The 18,959-nt window shown below is 41.3% G+C and overlaps 1 protein-coding gene across 18 annotated transcripts in view; it reads left to right on the top strand.

Annotated features, from left to right (window-relative positions):
• The first annotated feature begins 4,228 nt into the window (after window positions 1-4,228).
• The window catches only part of PHLDB2 (pleckstrin homology like domain family B member 2), a 130,638-nt gene continuing 115,907 nt past the window's right edge, over window positions 4,229-18,959 (top strand). For 13 of the 18 annotated variants that reach the window (XM_060098908.1, XM_060098906.1, XM_060098911.1 and 10 more), the window contains exon 1: window positions 4,693-4,765. The gene's annotated coding sequence lies outside the window, so the exon portion shown is untranslated. Of the gene's footprint in view, window positions 4,429-4,692; window positions 4,766-18,959 lie in introns of those variants that run through there. The other 5 variants (XM_060098920.1, XM_060098922.1, XM_060098924.1 and 2 more) reach the window with 2 other exon arrangements.

Genomic DNA, 18,959 nt, shown 5'->3' on the forward strand with positions numbered 1-18,959 from the left:
CTTTCCACTGCACTCTGCAAATAAAAACTTCTTGATTCTTCTTATAGGCATAATATTAAAGATTACTTTAGTATAAACAGTTGTTCCACAAATTGGACTAGAGTTGAGAATGACCAAGTTAACAGCTTCAAAGATTTTTTAGGTTATTACTGCAGAGAGAGGAAAAGATGTACAGATTCAGGACATGAGCTAATCAAGTCCAACCAGCCATTTGGAAAACTAATTCCAAATGAAATAATCCATAAATAATTCATTATATTACTGTGTGCAACACTTCACCTTTCCTTAGCTGAGAGGAGTGGCTAAAGAAAAGTACCATCAGGTACTGTAACCACTACAGATCCTAGAGAAGGGAACAGGGAAGGAAGTTCTGCTGTGTAGTTTACAACACAATATCCCTGGTGGACAACAGGGAATGCCAGACAGAGGTAGGTGTGGCAACAGAGGTAGGTGTGGCTGGATCTGTGATTAAATAGGTCACTTTGTTTTAAAGAACCCAGGAAATAGAAGAAGTAGAAGGAAAGAGCTCATGTCTTTTTATTTTTTCTATTTAAAAAAATACCGTCGCGGGCTTCCCTGGTGGCGCAGTGGTTGAGAGTCCGCCTGCCGATGCAGGGGACACGGGTTCGTGCCCCAATCCCGGAAGATCCCACATGCCGCGGAGCGGCTGGGCCCGCGAGCCATGGCCGCGGAGCCTGTGTGTCCGGAGCCTGTGCTCCGCAACGGGAGAGGCCACAGCAGTGAGAGGCCGCGTACAGCAAAAAAAAAAAAAAAAAAAAAAAAAAAAAAAAAAAAATACCGTCGTAACTATAAAAAAATTCTGGTAATAACAATTATTGCAATAATAATAGGTGTTAAATTCCGAGCGCCTTCTATACATCTTAAGATGTTGGGGTCTGCTTTTCACATTTAACATAACCCTTGTACCTTGCTGATCTCTTCTATCTTCAGGTTGCAGTGGCATTACGAAAATATTGAAAACCATACTAACTCATTGGAAGTGACATGTTTTTCTGAGTTTAGTCACTTTAAAAAATCACATTAAATGAATACTCTTTGAGCCCCTTCCATGCATCAAGTCTTGGAGTGTGGTTCACGCAAATGTGAATAAAATGACCCCTCTAGCCTTCAAGGAGCTTGGCTATAGTAAAAGAGACAGAGATGTCAACAAATAAAACAAGACGGTGAAGGAAGGTCAATGAGGATCATTTGTTTTCTGGTCTAGTGATTTGGAATTATTCATTATACAGATGTTTTCTCTGATATCATTCCTATTTATAGAAGAGGTGGAGGGGAGTATTGAAGAGCATGAACTCTAGAACCAGGGTGCCCTGTGTCCAATTCTGCCTCTACAAACTTATTAGCTGAGTGACCGTTTACTTCTCTGTGCCTCACCCTTTTCCCTTATAAAATGGAAGTAGTAACAGTACTTACCTCAAAGCGTTGTTATAAGGATTAAACTAATTAAGACTGTAGTATATTTGGACAAACACCTGGCACATACAGTAACTATTGCTCTCAATAACTGTTAGCTATATTTTCTTAGATATGAATATTGTCAACCTAACTATGGCCATTCTAGGTGTGTTGTGTCGGTAAACATTCCCCTTAGAACCTTAGAGGGAAAACGACTGTCTCTGAGATGTCTGTCTAGTCAGGAGTATTGCTGGTATTGTTCGAGGCCAGGAAATGTTTGCACCCATAGTGCTTTGGGTCAAAGTCATTCATTTTTGAGCACCAACTACATGCCAGGCATCGCTTTAGGAGTACTGTGGCTATATCACTGGAGAGAGCAGACAAAAATCCCTCCCTGCACAGAACTTACATTCTGGTGAGGAGAGTCAGATAATAAGCACAATAGAAAAATACATTTTATAATATGATAGAAGGTGATCATTCTGTCATTAAAAGTAATAAAGAAAGCTCACTAGTATGTGGAACGCCTTTTAAATTTTAAGTAGAGTGGTCAGGGTAGACCTGAGGAACATGGTGACGTTTGAGCAGTGTCAAAGGAAGTGAGAGAGTAAGTCATACTGGTACTTGGGGTGGGGGAGGAATTCCAGGCAGAGAGGACAGCTAGCACAAAGGCCCTGGGATGGAAGCATACTGTCTTGGACTCTAGTCCAGGAATATTGAGGAGGCCATTATGGCAGGAGCTAAGTGAGTGAAGTGAAAGAAGTAGGAGCTTAAATCAAAGAATGGCACATCATGTATTGTCCTTCTGGGGCCTTCTATAGCCTTTGGCTTTAGCCCTGATTGAGATGGGGACCATTGCAGGGTCTTGAGCAGAGGAGTGATATGAGTTGTCTCAATGTTTAAAAACGATCGCTCTGGCAGTGTGTTGAAAACTTCCTTCATGGGGACAAAAGTGGAAACAGGGCAAGGATAAAGTCAAGATGTGATGGTAAATTAGAGTGTTAGTTAACAGTGGAGGTGGTTAAGTAGTTGAAATTTGGATTTATTTTAAAAGTAGAGCTGAAAAAATTTTTTCTGATGGATTGGATTTGAAATGTGAGAGAAACAGAAAAGTCAAGGATGACACCAAGCTTTTTGGCCTGCTATGAGGAAAACTTCATTTGGGACAGGGTGGTTGGGAGACAGAAGGAGGAATTTCAGGATTTCAGTGTCAGAAATGTTATGTGGGAGTAGCCTCGTAGGCATCTAACTGGGCAATAGCCTGAAGCCTGCAGTTCAAGAAGAGATGGTCAGGGTGGAGTTAAAATTTAGGAGTTATTACCACATATGTGATCTTTAGTGTCGTGAGATCACCAAGGGTGTGAGTGTAGATAGACAAAAGATCCAAAGTCCGAACTCTGGGGACTCTACTGCTCAGACACTGGGAGAAGAGAAGGGACCAGCAAGCAATCTTCTTCCCAAAGAAGACTAAGAAGGAGCAAGCAATGAAGTAGGAAAAAAATAAAACAAACATGAAAAAGTTGTGGAAGTCCAAATAAAAGCTCTCCAGGAGGAAAAAGTGTTCCACCATTGATTTCTACTGATTGTTCGAGTGAGATGAGCCCTGAGAAAATGTCCAGTTTAGGAGTTTGACCTTGACAGGAGGAGTTCTAGGGGACAGGGCAGAAGCAAAAGCCCAATTGGAATAAATGGGTAGAGGAAACTTGGAGACAGCTTTTCTTAACAACTCTAAAGGAGTTTTGCTGTGGCTGAGCAGAAAAAAAGGAGCAGGTGGCTGGAGGGGGAAGTGGATTCAAGAGAGTTTTTGGTTTTTAAGATGGGAGAAATAACATGATTTTATGGTGATGGGATGATCCAGTCGGGGAAACTGCTGGAGCATTTAAGTGTTGGATTGATTCCTGTATGTTTCTGTGGGGAAAAGAGCCAAGCAGTTCATAGGTGAGCCTTTCCTATAAAACACCAAGCAGTTCATAGGTGAGCCTTTCCTATAAATTAGAAGTCAGACTTTTACTTACACAAATGAAAAGTGCATTATAAATAATCTATTTGTTGAGTGCCTACTGAGTGCCATTCGTGGTGACAGGGACTTTGTATACATTATCCGGAAGCTTATTAACCATCCTGAACATCAGCTATCACTGTCACTATACTGTTAATGACATCGTTGCTAGGAGCTAAAACGACTTGGCCAACCAAAGCCATAGTGATCATAAATTAGTCTGCACTTTATTGTGCTCTTTCTTGCTGTTGTGAGTTCCGCGAGGGCCGACGACCTGCCTCTTTGTAAGCCCAGAGATTCACCCAGAACTTGGAAGAGGTTCACTCACACTCATTCGTGCGGAGATCGACTGAGGCCGCCCTGGGTCCAGTTGGTCCCTTTCCGTGGAAACACCCGCCGTTCACATCAGCATTGTTTTCATTGGTTGCAGCAACGAGAAAGACACGTTGGAAAATATAGAAACTTTCAAGAGAAGTAACTGAAAGGAAATCAGTGCAAGTTAGTTTAAAATCCTCAGCTGAGGCCGTTCCCCAACAATTTTGCAAAACTGCTTTTCTGACGCATCAGGTACCTGCCCGCGGGCGAACTGTCGGGAGGAGGTGCGGTCACCTGGAGTTTCCCAGTAGAAACCTCACCGTCGGGCGAGGAAATCGTCGCTCGAGGACGTGTACCCACCCGCCCTCTTCCAGCTCATTAGGAAAGCCTGCCACAAGGTTTCTACCACGCGGCTGTAAACGCGGCTCCGAGAACCTGGCGCCCCGTGTTGGGGCGACTAGCCAGACCCCTGCTGCAGCAGTAAAAGCCCCAACTGCAAACTGCCTGGCACCTTCACCGACTTCACTGCTCCGAGTCCCTCGGTGCCCGCCGCGGTGGTTACGAAGGGAGCCTGGGCACAGGACCGAGCCGCGCGGAGCCCACCACCGCGGCCCGAGGGGGACCGCACCCGGCGGCTGGGTGCCCGCAGCGCACCTTCCCTCCCTCGCCCTGGGGACCCGGCCGCGCCGACGCGCCAGGTGAGGAGGAGGCGGCGGCCGGCGGGGAGGAAGGGGCCGCGCAGGCTCCGCGCGTCCGGGCCGCATCCCCCGGGCGCTGCCTCCCCCGCCGCCGAGTTGGTCGCCGCCCGTTTGCGCGGCCGAGGGTTGTGGGCGGAGAGGAGGCAGTGGCCGCCGGGGCCAGGAGGGGCGCGCTGGCTGCGCACCGCGCGTGCAGAGTGGCCGGGCGGCTGCGGCTGGAGCTGCGGCGGGGCCGGGGATCCGGGGCCGGAGGGAGGGTGGGAGGGAGGCGGGGCGAGGGCCAGGCGAGGGCCGCTGGGGCCGGCGGAGAGCGGCGGCGCGGAGGGAAGATGAGACGGTGAGTGGCTGCCGGGGACGCAGAGTTTCTTGCTTCTCTTGTAGGCTGCAGGGACAAAAGCCCGGGCTGGGGTTAGCAGAGCTCGGGCTGAGCAGCCTCTGGGGCCCCGAACCCCAAGAATGTGTGGACCTCGGTTGAGAGGATCCTGGGGAGGGAGTGGCGGGGTGGAAGAGCAGCTCACAGAACGGTTGTAGGAAACGGGAGGGATTTGGGGGAGCCGGAGGCAACTTTTGCCGAGAAGTCTGGACTACCCAAGGAGAGAGGGATCGGGATCTTGGGGCTAGAGCTGCTTTGTCGCCGTGGGCGGAGGAAAAAGAGTCCACTGCTGGACGGTATGGGCGCGGAATTCAGAAAAGACCCCCTCCCCCAAATATCTAGCTAGCTGCCCTGCTGGCTCACTTTGTTTCAAGAGTGGGGCACACTAGTTTGAACCGCCCAGAGACTCCAATTCCCATTTGGCCTTGGGTGCCCCCCCAGATTTATGGTTGGGGCGGTCTCCGCACCCCTAGAGATAGCGGCTGGAAGTAGAGAATGTTTTGAACCCCTGTTTCACCCGCGCCCGGCACGGCCGAGGCGCAGCTGAAATGTTTGCTGGTACATTGAATAACTTAGTTCTAGCAGTCATCACTTATTAAAGCGCCGAGGACCTGGCTAACTCCCGCCACCGCCAGGAAATTAAAAGGCTGACAGGCTGTCGCTTCCAGACTTGGGGTTTCCTGTTTGAAAGAACTTCGGAAGTCGAACCTGCTACCCATCTATCTACCTTTCTCATGTAAAAGCAGGAACTGCGCCCTCAGCCTTTTATGTCGGTAGACTATCCCGGGGCTGGAAGTCCTCTCGCCTGGCCCTGCCCTCATCCCTAGAAGTCTTCCTTCTGCTGCTCTAAAGAAGCTCTCAAGAATTCTAGAATGCACAGCTAGTCACAGCCAGACACAGCTGGGAGTGGAACTAGAAGAAGAGGCGTAAAAATGTGGCTTGCTTTTAGTGTAAATATATGTCAGCCACATTTCCCTTCATTGTATGAATGTATTAATTACAGATATTTATTTTCAAGTATTGGACGCGTAACTTTAAGCTTCCTAGTTTGCTCAATTTAGGCGTTTGAGATATGTCTCCGAGATTCTAACATCTGAATTCAACTGGGAGAGGTCTAAATGAAGTTCACAGTTTCAGAGTGTTAGTTAAACTTTTGCCCTGAGAGCTCTTGAATTCTTGGTTCCTGGTAGGGTAGCAACAGAGTAGTTGGATTTGGGATAAATAAACCTTTAGAGTTGCCCACTGTTTTAACAGAATGGCTACATCCCCGGTACCATTGCCCTCAACTGGGTAAATATTTGTTTGAATAAAGAGCTAAGGTTCTTTGAAAAGTAACAGTTGTGTCTATTCATGATTCCCTTTTCATATCCTGGGCTTAAGTTATTTAAAAGGTTTTGTGTTTTATTTTATTGTTTTCATTTTACATATTTAATGTGGCAATTTAAACATTATAAGCACTTGAGAAACTCTGTAAAGTCCCCAAAACGTTTAGAACTGGGGTTTCCTTTAAAAGTGAGGGGGAATAGAGCTTTTGATCTTAGTTGACTAGTGTAGCCTTCACCTCCTGAGACCCAGAGGTTTGCAAATCCTAGCCTTTTTCACAAATGAAAAAATGAGATGTTGGGCTAGGAGTAGCCATCATTTCAATTTGCAGGCTTCACTCTGTTTCATGCAACTGGCAGATGCTGTTCTTTTGGGCTGAGGACTGACTTTAGGGGGTGTCTCCTGGATCCCCATTTGAAGTGAGGGAGGAAAAGATACCTGGGAAATTCGCCTAAGAGCTTGCTACGTCCTGTCTTAAAGAACACCAGACGAAAGCTGGAACTCTTTAGCAACCTTTTCAGAAATATTTTATTTACTGGCTTTTGCACAAGAGAGGGAAGAAAAAGCTGAAGTGATTAAACCCACCACTGGATTTTGCTGTTTTCCTCAAAGCCCTGTTTTGAGGTCTGTACTGTAATGCAGGGGTTGATTCTGGAGTGCACCAGAGGACTTGCTGTGAAAAACGTGATTGCTTTTAAATACTTTTAAAGAGCAGTTGAGGTTATGACTCTGTATGCTAATTCTCAACCCTTAGCAGAAAGGCAGTTGGTTCTATGAATAACTTGGAAAGGCAGTGGCTTTGTACATCTTCCAAGTGGAATACATGTGCTTTATAAATCTGACTGTTAGATCTTGACGTACTTTACTTATTAACTGTGTAAATGTCATCTATTTGAAACAAAAACAACTTTTAAGTGATGTGCTTTATTATAAAGCCCTGGTATACACAACAGCTGTGGTTCTGAATGGAGGTGGGTGGAGTGGGGGGTAATTTGCTCCCCAGGGGTTATTGGCCAGTGTCTGGAAACATTTTTGGTTGTCCCAACTGGGGGCAGGGGACAACCACAGTTGCCAACTGGGGCTGGCCTCTAGTGGGTAGAGGCCTCAGATGCTGTGTAATATCCTATAATGCACAGGACACACAAGCAATGAATACCTAGCCCCAAGCTCTTCACTAGGTTATTACCTTGAGGGCATATGTTAACAAGATTAGGGATCTTAATCTAATTTGGATCTTCAAGAAACTGACTGTATTCTTGCTCAACACAGAGACCTTTTTGTCTGCAGCAGATTCTTTTGTCCTTGGCATTAAGAGCCTTAATATACCATAGATGTGAAGGAACTTGTGTTCACTGACTTTGAGTTGGCTTAAAATTACAGAATTTTGGAGTGCTACAGTGCAAGGGAGCCTCAGAGATCACTGAGCTCAACTTTTTTGTTTTATAGACACAAAAACTGAGATGCCCAGAGATAGTGACTGGTAAAGTCTCAAGTGTGTTAGTGACAGATGTTAGTTTTAGATACAACCCAGGATTAGAGAATTTAGAAACTGATATTCAGGCAAATGTAAGTTTTTTAAAAAATGGACCTGACCCTTTGTGAGAATTTAGAGGTCACATTCTCTGTGAGGAAATAAATAAACTCTTTGATGGGGGAAGGGTAGAATTAGCCATGGTGACTGTGGAGCATATGCCTGGGTGTGTCAGCCCCAAGAAGAACATAATTCTATTGTGCGACCTGTGACACTCCATGTCTGATGCCTGCACCATCCTTCCCATAGCAAAATGGGCAACAGATGGTTCCACATTCATAGCAGATGCTATGGTACAAAACAGAACATTTGAGATTTTTTGCCCCTCCCTGCCTTATGGGTTAAGAGTAGAGGGCATGAATGGATAGGATAGGATTGTCTTGGACAGAAGAGAGGATGAGAGAGGCCTCCTGAATACAGAGTTAAAAAAGACACCTGGCATGTAAGGAAATGAGCATGCTTTGGGGCAGTTGTGAGGGATATTCATAAGCTGATGAGTGGATATGTAAGATAAATGTGATATTTACGTAGAACTTGGGTTAGGAATCTGAAGATATTTAAGCTTGGCACTTCTTTGGGGGAATAGGGCAAAATAATAATGGGGGTAAAAGGAATCTCAAAAATCCTCTTATCTGAATCTGCTCACTTGGCTAGTGAGAACCTCCTAACTCCTGTTTCATTGCACTTTCTTGTATAATCCCCAGTCTGTATCTTTCCATCTGTTTATTTAGTGGGGAAGAAAATGATAGTAATATAAAGTTTCTGTTCATTTTCTGGGAGACTGTAAAAAGCATGTATTTGTGAATAGCTCTGCTTATAGAAAGGAGTTATCTCAAAGAGTTTTTGACGATCAGAAAAGTTGTGCACATATGGCTGCTCTCACATTTTACATTACTACAATTACCCATTAGTCCTGTGATTATGGATTTCAGTTGTGTGCTAAGTGGTCCTGCCATGGTAGTTATAATCTTCAAATCTGGGAGGTTCTGGAAATATAGGAGAAGTTTTTAGTGTGCCTTTCTTGGAAGAGCTCCGAACCTCGCTGTGGTAGGTTCTTATCATTTTGACAACTAGCCAGTGGGTGTACCTCAAAGCCGAGTACATAGTAGTATATTTAGAAATGATTCAGAAGTGATGACTTTTTAAAGAGGGCTGCTCTCTGCAGTAAAGGGGTATAGCACCCTTTTCACTACCTTTCGTGTAGTCATTCTTTTTTTTTTTTTTTTTTTTGTCGTGTAGTCTTTCTTGTTACTTATCTTTCAGGCGATGGAAGAGAAGATGAGTTTGTTTTTTTATAATTGTTGGCTGGAAATATTTGTTGGCGTTTGATTAATGTGACTCTTATCTTTTGAAAGTGAATAAAACCAAAAAGGGTAGCTCAGGTTTTCAAATCCCTTCAAAATGAGTATTTAGTAAGGCAGAACTTGTTTCTGCCACCCAGAAATTCGGACCTTCTAAGGGTTAATTTGCAGAGTTGTTTTCATGATATTTAGGAATGTTTTTAGATGTTGAAAAGAAGGTTTGTGCTATATCTGCTTTAAAGGCAAGATTGTTATCTATAGCAGCTAATGATCAACAGGGGAAACCCAAGTATAAAAATCATTTTTATTGAAATTCAGTGGGAAGGCTAGGGGCTGGAGAAGCTTGCCATACAAAGAAACAGGTAAATAAGGTATAGAGTAACAGGCTAAGTTATCTGGAGACTTTTTTGAGAGGTTTTTTACAAGAGATATTTGTTTTGCTTAGTGTGAGTGGGTTGAGTTTATTAGGTGAACTCCTTTTCCTTACTTTGCAAGTTAAGGGGAAGAAAAAGTTTGTTCATGCCTATATTTAATATTGTTACCTCAAGCAGGGTCAGCTTTTTCCAAGATTTGCTGCTAAATCTAGAGTTCAGTGGAAATCAGTGTTGATCATCTTAGAATATTTTGTTTGCATGCAGCATGGGACCTCTCCAGATGGCGATGTGCTTGTGGAATCAGCATAAGGAATGGCAAAAAAGCTAAAAGTTACAATCTTTCTCCTCGATTTGTTTCTTGAGCACTGTATTGCTAAAACAAGGGCAGGTAAAAGCAAAGGAAAGCCAGCTTCTGCGTTCGTTTGTCCAGTTCAGATGCAGCCTGAGTAGTGCTTCATAGTCAAGAGATATTCAGAGGGGACTGGGAAGTGAGGTCTGGCTGCCACACTGCTTACATCATTGCAGAAGTAGGTTTTTGAAAACATATTTAGTAAGGAAATTGCAAGCCATGGGAATGTAGACAAAATATTTCTTATACATCATGCCGAATCAAATAGCCGTATTATATTACACTAACATAACTCTGACCAGGCCTTCTTCCCACTACGTTATGCTGAAATAATTTACCATGCCCTTGGAATGTCATGGGCAACCGCACCGGTGCAATCTTTTCCCATTTAGGTAGCTGCTACCTTATCACTAAAACATGTTTCTGTTCTGTAGTCATTTCCATTTCCTGCGTTGTATAACTGGCACTCCTGTGTTGTTGTGTTTTTTTTTTTTTTTTTTGCGGTACGCGGGCCTCTCACTGCTGTGTTCTCTCCCGCCGCGGAGCACAGGCTCCGGACGCGCAGGCTCAGCGGCCATGGCTCACGGGCTCAGCCGCTCCGTGGCATGTGGGATCCTCCCGGACCGGGGCACGAACCCGTGTCCCCTGCATCGGCAGGCGGACTCTCAACCACTGTGCCACCAGGGAAGCCCTGGCATTCCTGTGTTATTTAACCTGTGTCTATGGGAGCCTAGAAAGTTGGAGCAGAAAGAACATCTAGTTCACCCTCACCATTTTAAATATGGAGAAACCTCTGCTAAAACAAGGTGAAGACGGGCCAAGGGATTTGCTCTGGCTCTTTCTTCTGTTGGTTATTTTGGCAGAACCAGGACGAGGGTCGGGTATCCTGACTCATGTTCCTGGCAGTCTGTCCCGTATTTTTTGCGCTAGATTGGCCATTACAATAAAAATAACATCCTAATGTAACCATTTCCTTTATTAGGGCTTTTGGTCAGATATAAAAAACAGCGTTGATTAAATTTAGTGTAGTCAGTTGTTTACTGACCTCTGCTGGTTCAAGTCCTTTTTCCTTTTCCTTCCAAGCAAAATAAATGGTTAAAAAAGGTAGATCGGGGCTTCCCTGGTGGCTCAGTGGTTGAGAGTCCGCCTGCCGATGCAGGGGACACGAGTTCGTGCCCTGGTCCGGGAGGATCCCACATGCCAAGTAGCGGCTGGGCCCGTGAGCCATGGCCGCTGAGCCTGCGCATCCGGAGCCTGTGCTCCGCAACGGGAGAGGCCACAGCAGTGAGAGGCCCGCGTACCGCAAAAAAAAAAAAAAAAAAAAAAAAAAAAAAAAAAAGGTAGGTCACAGCAAAGGGAAATATTGTCTATAACACCCACTTTGCGTAACCTACAGTTAAGTAATGAAGAGATGGTATCATTACTGTTTTGTTTTGTTTACTTTATAGTATTTTTAAAACCCATCCACTCAGTTTTTGAGTTAAAGGGAAAAACATGACCATGGGTGAGGTGGTCACCTTGTGTTTGTTCCATCCATCCTGAGCCTACTTATCCCCTGACTATTCCCAGTTCATAAGTATTGGGTAAGGGAATGGAGAATAGTACATTTGGATTTGGTGAATGTTACTTTGACAAAACAGAAGATGACTCTGAAGAGAATGTATGTTGATCGGTAGCGTGGAATGGGGACAGGATGCTGTAAAGATCAGAGTTTGCTCCCACCAACTCTCAGCTTCCAATTCCAGCCCATAGGGGTGGTTTCAGGGTCAAGAGAGAGCATCTTCATCCCCATGTGATCCCAGAGTCAATATTTTTCTTGCATAAATTGGTTTTAGAGAATGCTTTTTCCTGGAGTACCCCTCTGCTTCAGGAAGTAAATCTGAAGCACACGTGCAAACAGACATTCAAGACCTCCAACTTAGTTATTCCATGACTCTCTGCTTCTTGGCTTTGTCTCACTGTGGTGATCACATAAAACAGGAGGATTCTTCAGAGGCTACAGTCAGAATCACCTAAACCCGGGGCTGAATTATGCCAATGATCAGGAATAAGATACATCTGGAAATATTTGCTTTACTTGGGAAAATTTTAGAAACCTTTATCTTCAACTAAAGCTATCTTAGGATTCTATAAAGAACCCTGAAAATATGGGTCTGTAATTTCCTACCTAAAGAACTCTCCCACTTGCAGAGAAGCCATCACATAATTTAAGAATCTATAAAGTATGTTGGTTTCTGTCTTAGCATAAATATGGAAGAGTGCGTGTGTGTGTGTTTTAATGGTTTTTTGAGGCTGAAATTCTTCAAGATATGGCAGGTTTGTTAGTTTTTGTGTTTACATTTTAACTTTCTGAAGAGGTGGGTTTTATTTGAATATGCATAGTAATGAAATTGAGCTACTGTGACCTACCATTATCTTGCAAGTATCCGAAATATAATGGCCTGATACTTGTAATCTAGACAATGCATTTCCTTTCAGATTTCTCCAAGGTACTTAAAAAAAAAAACAAAAACCCGCTTTTAGGAGCTTAATGCAATATGATAGAGGGTTAGTATTTCGTACTTTTAAAAAAATCAGCCAGGAGCCACTGTATGAACACATCCTTCTTTGTAAACTGAGCCACTATCGTTTTTAAGTCAGTATATATTCTTATATTTTTATTCATATTGGTTTTCGGAATACACACATCTTTTACTTTTTAAATATTTTTATTATGGAAAATTTTAAACATACATAAAAATTAAAAGAATAATGCAGTGAAATCTCATGTAGCCATCATTCAGTTTCAACAGTTACCTACATATGCTAATGTTGTTTCTTCTGTAGACCTTACTTCCCGCCAAACATAGATTGTTATAAAGCAGATTCCAAATATTGTAGTATTTTATTCATAAAAAAATTTAAAATATAAATCTAAGAGCTTAGGATTTTTAAAAAATACAGCAAATCATTATCACACCTAAAAAAAATGGGAGTAATTAAAATCTTTTTTCCAGTCAGTGTTCAGATTCTCTGATTGTCACATAAAATTTTTGTTTAATAGTTGGATTGTTCAAAACAGGATCCAAACAAGGTCTACATATTGCATTTAATTGTTAATTGGTGTATCTCCTGGGTCTTTTTAAATCTAGACCAGTTCCTGCTCTTATTTTTTTCCTTGCCATTTGCTGGTTGAAGACATTGGTTATTTTTCTGTAGACTTCCCCATGTTTTAGATTTAAGTGATACTGTCTCCATAGTGTTGTTAATGTATTCCTCTGTTCTTTGTATTTTCTGTAATCGGAGACACCATGCTTTTTTTTTTTTAATAAATTTATTTATTTATTTATTTATTTATTTATTTATTTATTTATGGCTGTGTTGGGTCTTCGTTGCTGCACACGGGCTTTCTCTAGTTGCAGCGAGCGGGGGCTACTCTTCGTTGCGGTGCACGGGCTTCTCATTGCAGTGGCTTCTCTTGTTGCGGAGCATGGGCTCTAGGCGCACGGGCTTCAGTAGTTGTGGCACTCAGGCTCAGTAGTTGTGGCTTGTGGGCTCTAGAGCACAGGCTCAGTAGTTGTGGCACAGGGGCTTAGTTGCTCCGCAGCATGTGGGATCTTCCCAGACCAGGGCTTGAACCCGTGTCCCTTGCATTGGCAGGCGGATTCTTAACCACTGTGCTACCAGGGAAGTTTGGAGACAGCATGCTTTTAATTTGAGAACTTCCCTACCACATCATTCTGTAGAACTTAATTTATTATATATATATATATATATATATATATATATATATATATATATATATATTTATTACATTCATGTTCTGCCTCCTTCAAATATTGCTAAAGCTGTTTTATAAATTTTATTTATTTATACAGCAGGTTCTTATTAATCTATTTTATACATATCAGTGTATACCTGTCAATCCCAATCTCCCAACTCATCCCACCACATCCCCAAACCCCGCTTTCCCCCCTTGGTGTCCATACGTTTGTTCTCTGCATCTGTGTCTCTATTTCTACCCTGCAAACTAGTTCATCTGTACCATTTTTCTAGATTTCACATATATGCGTTAATATACGATATTTGTTTTTCTCTTTTTGACTTACTTCACTCTGTATGACAGTTGCTAGGTCCATCCACATCTCTACAAATGACCCAATTTCGTTCTTTTTAAGGTTGAGTAATATTCCATTGTATATATGTACCACATCTTCTTCATCGATTTGTCTGTCGATGGTCATTTAGGTTGCTTCCATGACCTGTTGCTGCAATGAACATTGGGGTGCATGTGTCTTTTTTCCTTTTTTTTTTAACATCTTTATTGGAGTATAATTGTTTTACAATGTTGTGTTAGTTTCTGCTGTACAACAAAGTGAATTAGCTATATGTATACATACATCCCCATATCCTCTCCCTCTTGCGTCTCCCTCCTAGCCTCCCTATGCCACCCCTCTAGGTAGTCACAAAGCACTGAGCTGATCTCCCTGTGCTATGCAGTTGATTCCCACTAGCTATTTATTTTACATTTGGTAGTGTGTATATGTCAATGCTACTCTTTCACTTCGTCCCAGCTTACCCTTCCCCCCGCCCCGTGTCTGCAAGTACATTCTATCCGTCTGCATCTTTATTCCTGTCCTGCTCCTAGGTTCATCACAACCATTTTTTTTTACATTCCATGTATATGTGTTAGCATACAGTATTTGTTTTTCTCTTTCTGACTTACTTCACTCTGTATGACAGACTGTAGGTCCATGCACCTCACTACAAATAACTCAGTTTCATTCCTTTTTATGGCTGAGTAATATTCCATTGTATATATGTACCACATCTTCTTTATCCATTTGTCTGTCAGTGGGCATTTAGGTTGCTTCCATGACCCGGCTATTGTACATAGTGCTGCAATGAACATGGGGATGCATGTGTCTTTTTGAGTTATGGTTTTCTCTGGGTATATGCCCAGTACTGGAATTGCTGGGTCATATGGTAATTCTATTTTTAGTTTTTTAAGGAACCTCCATACTGTTCTCCATAGTGGCTGTATCAATTTACATTCCCACCAACAGTGCAAGAGGATTCCCTTTTCTCCACACCCTCTCCAGCATTTGTTGTTTGTAGATTTTCTGATGGTGCCCATTCTAACCGGTATGAGGTGATACCTCATTGTAGTTTTGATTTCCCTTTCTCTAATAACGAGTGATGTTGAGCAGCTTTTCATGTGCCTCTTGGCCATCTGTATGTCTTCTTTGGAGAAATGTCTGTTTAGGTCTTCTGCCCATTTTTTGATTGGGTTGTTTGTTTTTTTAATATTGAGCTGCATGAGCTGTTTATATATTTTGGAGATTAATCCTTTGTCCGTTGATTCATTTGCAAATATTTTCTCCCATTCTGAGGGTTGTCTTTTCATCTTGTTTATAGTTTCCTTTGCTGTGCAAAAGCTTTTCAGTTTCATTAGGTCCCATTTGTTTATTTTGGTTTTTATTTCCATTACTCTAGGAGGTGTGTCAAAAAAGATCTTGCTGTGATTTGTGTCAAAGAGTGTTCTTCCTATGTTTTCCTCTAAGAGTTTTATAGTGTCCGGTCTTACATTTAGGTCTTTAATCCATTTTGAGCTTATTTTTTTGTATGGTGTTAGGGAGTGTTCTCATTTCATTCTTTTACATGTATCTGTCCAGTTTTCCCAGCACCACTTATTGAAGAGACTGTCTTTTCTCCATTATATATCCTTGCCTCCTTTGTCATAGATTAGTTGATCATAGGTGTCTGGGTTTATCTCTGGGCTTTCTATCCTGTTCCATGGATCTATATTTCTGTTTTGGTGCCAGTACCTTACTGTCTTGATTACTGTAGCTTAGTAGTATAGTCTCAGATCAGGGTGTCTGATTCCTCCAGCTCCATTTTTTTCCCTCAAGATTGCTTTGGCTATTCAGGGTCTTTTTTATCTCCATACAAATTATGCAATTTTTTGTTCTAGTTCTGTATAAAATGACATTGGTAATTTGATAGGGATTGCATTGAATCTGTAGATTGCTTTGTGTAGTATAGTCATTTTCACAGTATTGATTCTTCCCATCCAAGTACATGGGATATCTCTCCATTTGTTTGTGTCATCTTTGATTTCTTTCATCAGTGTCTTATAGTTTTCTGAGTACAGGTCTTTTACCTCCTTAGGTAGGTTTATTTCTAGGTTTTTTATTCTTTTTCCTGCAATGGTAAATGGGAGTTTTTCCCTAATTTCTCTTCCTGATCTTTTGTTGTTAGTGTATAGGAATGCAAGAGATTTCTGTGTATTAATTTTGTATCCTGCAACTTTACCAAATTCATTGATTAGCTCTAGTAGTTTTCTGGCAACATCTTTAGCATTCTCTATGTATAGTATCATGTCATCTGCAAACAGTGACAGTTTTACTTACTCTTTTCCAGTTTGGATTCCTGTTATTTCTTTTTCTTCTCTGATTGCTGTGGCTAGGACTTCCAAAACTATATTGAATAATAGTGGCAAAAGTAGACATCCTTGTCTTGTTCCTGATCTTAGAGGAAATGCTTTCAGTTTTTTACCATTGAGAATGATGTTTGCTGTGGGTTTGTCATATATGGCCTTTATTATGTTGAGGTATGTTCCCTCTGTGCCCACTTTCTGGAGAGTTTTTATCATGAAAGGGTGTTGAATTTTGTCAAAAGCTTTTTCTGCGTCTATTGAGATGATCATATGGTTTGTATTGTTCAATTTGTTAATATGGTGTATCGCATAGATTGATTTGCGTATATTGAAGAATCCTTGCATCCCTGGGATAAATCCCACTTGATCATGGTGTATGATCCTTTTAATGTGTTGTTGGATTCTGTTTGCTAGTATTTTGATGAGGATTTTTTCATCTATATTCATCAGTGATATTGGTCTGTAATTTTCTTTTTTTGTAGTATCTTTGTCTGGTTTTGGTATCAGGGAGATAGTGATGGTGATGGTGGCCTCATAGAATGAGTTTGGAAGTGTTCCTTCCTCTGCAGTTTTTTGGAAGAGTTTGAGAAGAATGGGTGTTAGCTCCTGTCTATATGTTTGATAGAATTCACCTGTGAAGCCATCTGGTCCTGGACTTCTGTTTGTTGGAAGATTTTTAATCACAGTTTCAATTTCGTTCCTTGTGATTGATCTGTTCATGTTTTCTATTTCTTCCTGGCTCAGTCTTGGAAGGTTATACCTTTCTAAGAATTTGTCCATTTCTTCATGGTTGTCCATTTTATTGGCATAGAGTTGCTTGTAGTAGTCTCTTATGATGCTTTGTATTTCTTCAGTGTCCATTGTAACTTCTCCTTTTTCATTTCTAATTTTATTGACTTGAGTCCTCTCCCTCTTTTTCTTGATAGTTTGGCTAAAGGTTTATCAATTTTGTTTATCTTCTCAAAGAACCAGCTTTTAGTTTTATTGATCTTTGCTCTTGTTTTCTTTGTTTCTATTTCATTTATTTCTGCTCTGATCTTTATGATTTCTTTCCTTTGACTAGCTTTGGATTTTTTTTGTTCTTTTTCTAGTTGCTTTAGGTGTAAGGTTAGATTGTTTATTCGAGATGTTTCCTGTTTCTTAAGGTGGGATTGTATTGCTATATACTTCCCTCTTAGAACTGCTTTTGCTGCATCCCATAGGTTTTGGATCGTCGTGTTTTTGTTGTCATTTGTTTCTAGGTATTTTATTATTTGTCCTTTGATTTCTTCAGTGATCTCTTGGTTATTTAGTAACGTATTGTTTAGCTTCCATGTGTTTCTGTTTTTTACATTTTTTTCCCTGTAATGGATTTCTAATCTCATAGGGTTGTGGTTGGAAAAGATGCTTGAGATGATTTCAGTTTTCTTATATTTAGTGAGACTTGATTTGTGACCCAAGATGTGATCTATCCTGGAGAATGTTCTGTGTGCACTTGAGAAGAAAGTGTAATCTGCTGTCTTCGGATGGAATGTTGTATAAATATCAATTAAATCTATCTGGTTTATTGTGTCATTTAAAGCTTGTTTTTCCTTATTCATTTTATGTCTGATGATCTGTCCATTGGTGTTAGTGGGCTGTTAAGGTCTCCCACTGTTATTGTGTTACTGTTGATTTCCTCCTCTATAGTTGTTAGTGTTTGCCTTATGTATTGAGGTGATCCTATGTTGGGTGCATAAATATTTATAATTGTTATATCTTCTTCTTGGATTGATCCCTTGATCATTATGCAATGTCCTTCCTTGTCTCTTGTAACATTCTTTATTTTAAAGTCTGTTTTATCTGATATGAATATTGCTCCTCCAGCTTTTTTTTAATTTTCCTTTTGCACAGAATATCTTTTTCCATCCCCTACTTTTAGTCTGTATATGTCCCTAGGTCTGAAGTGGGTTTCTTTTAGACAGCACATAGATTGGTCTTGTTTTTGTATCCTTTCAGAGAGCCTGTGTGTTTTGGTTGAGCAGGTAATCCATTTACATTTAAGGTAATTATCAATATGTATGTTCCTATTACCATTTTCTTAATTTTGGGGGGTTTGTTTTTGTAGGTCCTTTTCTTCTCTTGTGTTTCCCACTTAGAGAAGTTCCTTTAGCATTTGTTGTAGAGCTGGTTTGGTGGTGCTGAATTATCTTAGCTTTTGCTTGTCTGTAAAGCTTTTGATTTCTCCATCAAGTCTGAATGAAATCCTTGCCGGGTAGAGTAATCTTGCTTGTAGTTTCTTCCCTTGCATCACTTTAAGTATATCATGCCACTCTCTTCTGGCTTGTAGAGTTTCTGTTGAGAAATCAGCTGTTAACCTTGTGGGAGTTCTGTTTTATGTTTTTTGTCATTTTTCCCTTGTTGCTTTTAATAATTTTTCTTTGTCTTCGATTTTTGTCAATTTATTACTATGTGTCTCAGTGTGTTTCTCCTTGGGTTTATCCTGCCTGGGACTCCCTGCACTTTCTGGGTTTGGGTGGCAATTTACTTTCTCATTTTAGGGAAGTTTTCACTCATAATCTCTTCAAATATTTTCTCAGGTCCTTTCTCTCTCTCTTCTCCTTCTGGGATCCCTATAATGTGAATGTTGTTGCATTTAATGTTGTCCCAGATGTTTCTTAGGCTGTCTTCATTTCTTTTCATTCTTTTTTCTTATTCTGTTCCACAGCTGTGAATTCCACCATTCTGTCTTCCAAGTCAGTTATCCATTCTTCTGCCCTAGTTATTCTGTTATTGATTCCTTCTAGTCTATTTTTCATTTCAGTTATTGTATTGTTAATCTCTGTTTGTTCTTCTAAGTGTTTGTTCTTTTATTCTTTTAGGTCTTTGTTAAATATTTCTTAC

The sequence above is a fragment of the Mesoplodon densirostris genome, chromosome 5, assembly GCF_025265405.1.
Source record: "Mesoplodon densirostris isolate mMesDen1 chromosome 5, mMesDen1 primary haplotype, whole genome shotgun sequence".
Taxonomy (NCBI): Eukaryota; Metazoa; Chordata; class Mammalia; order Artiodactyla; family Ziphiidae; genus Mesoplodon; species Mesoplodon densirostris.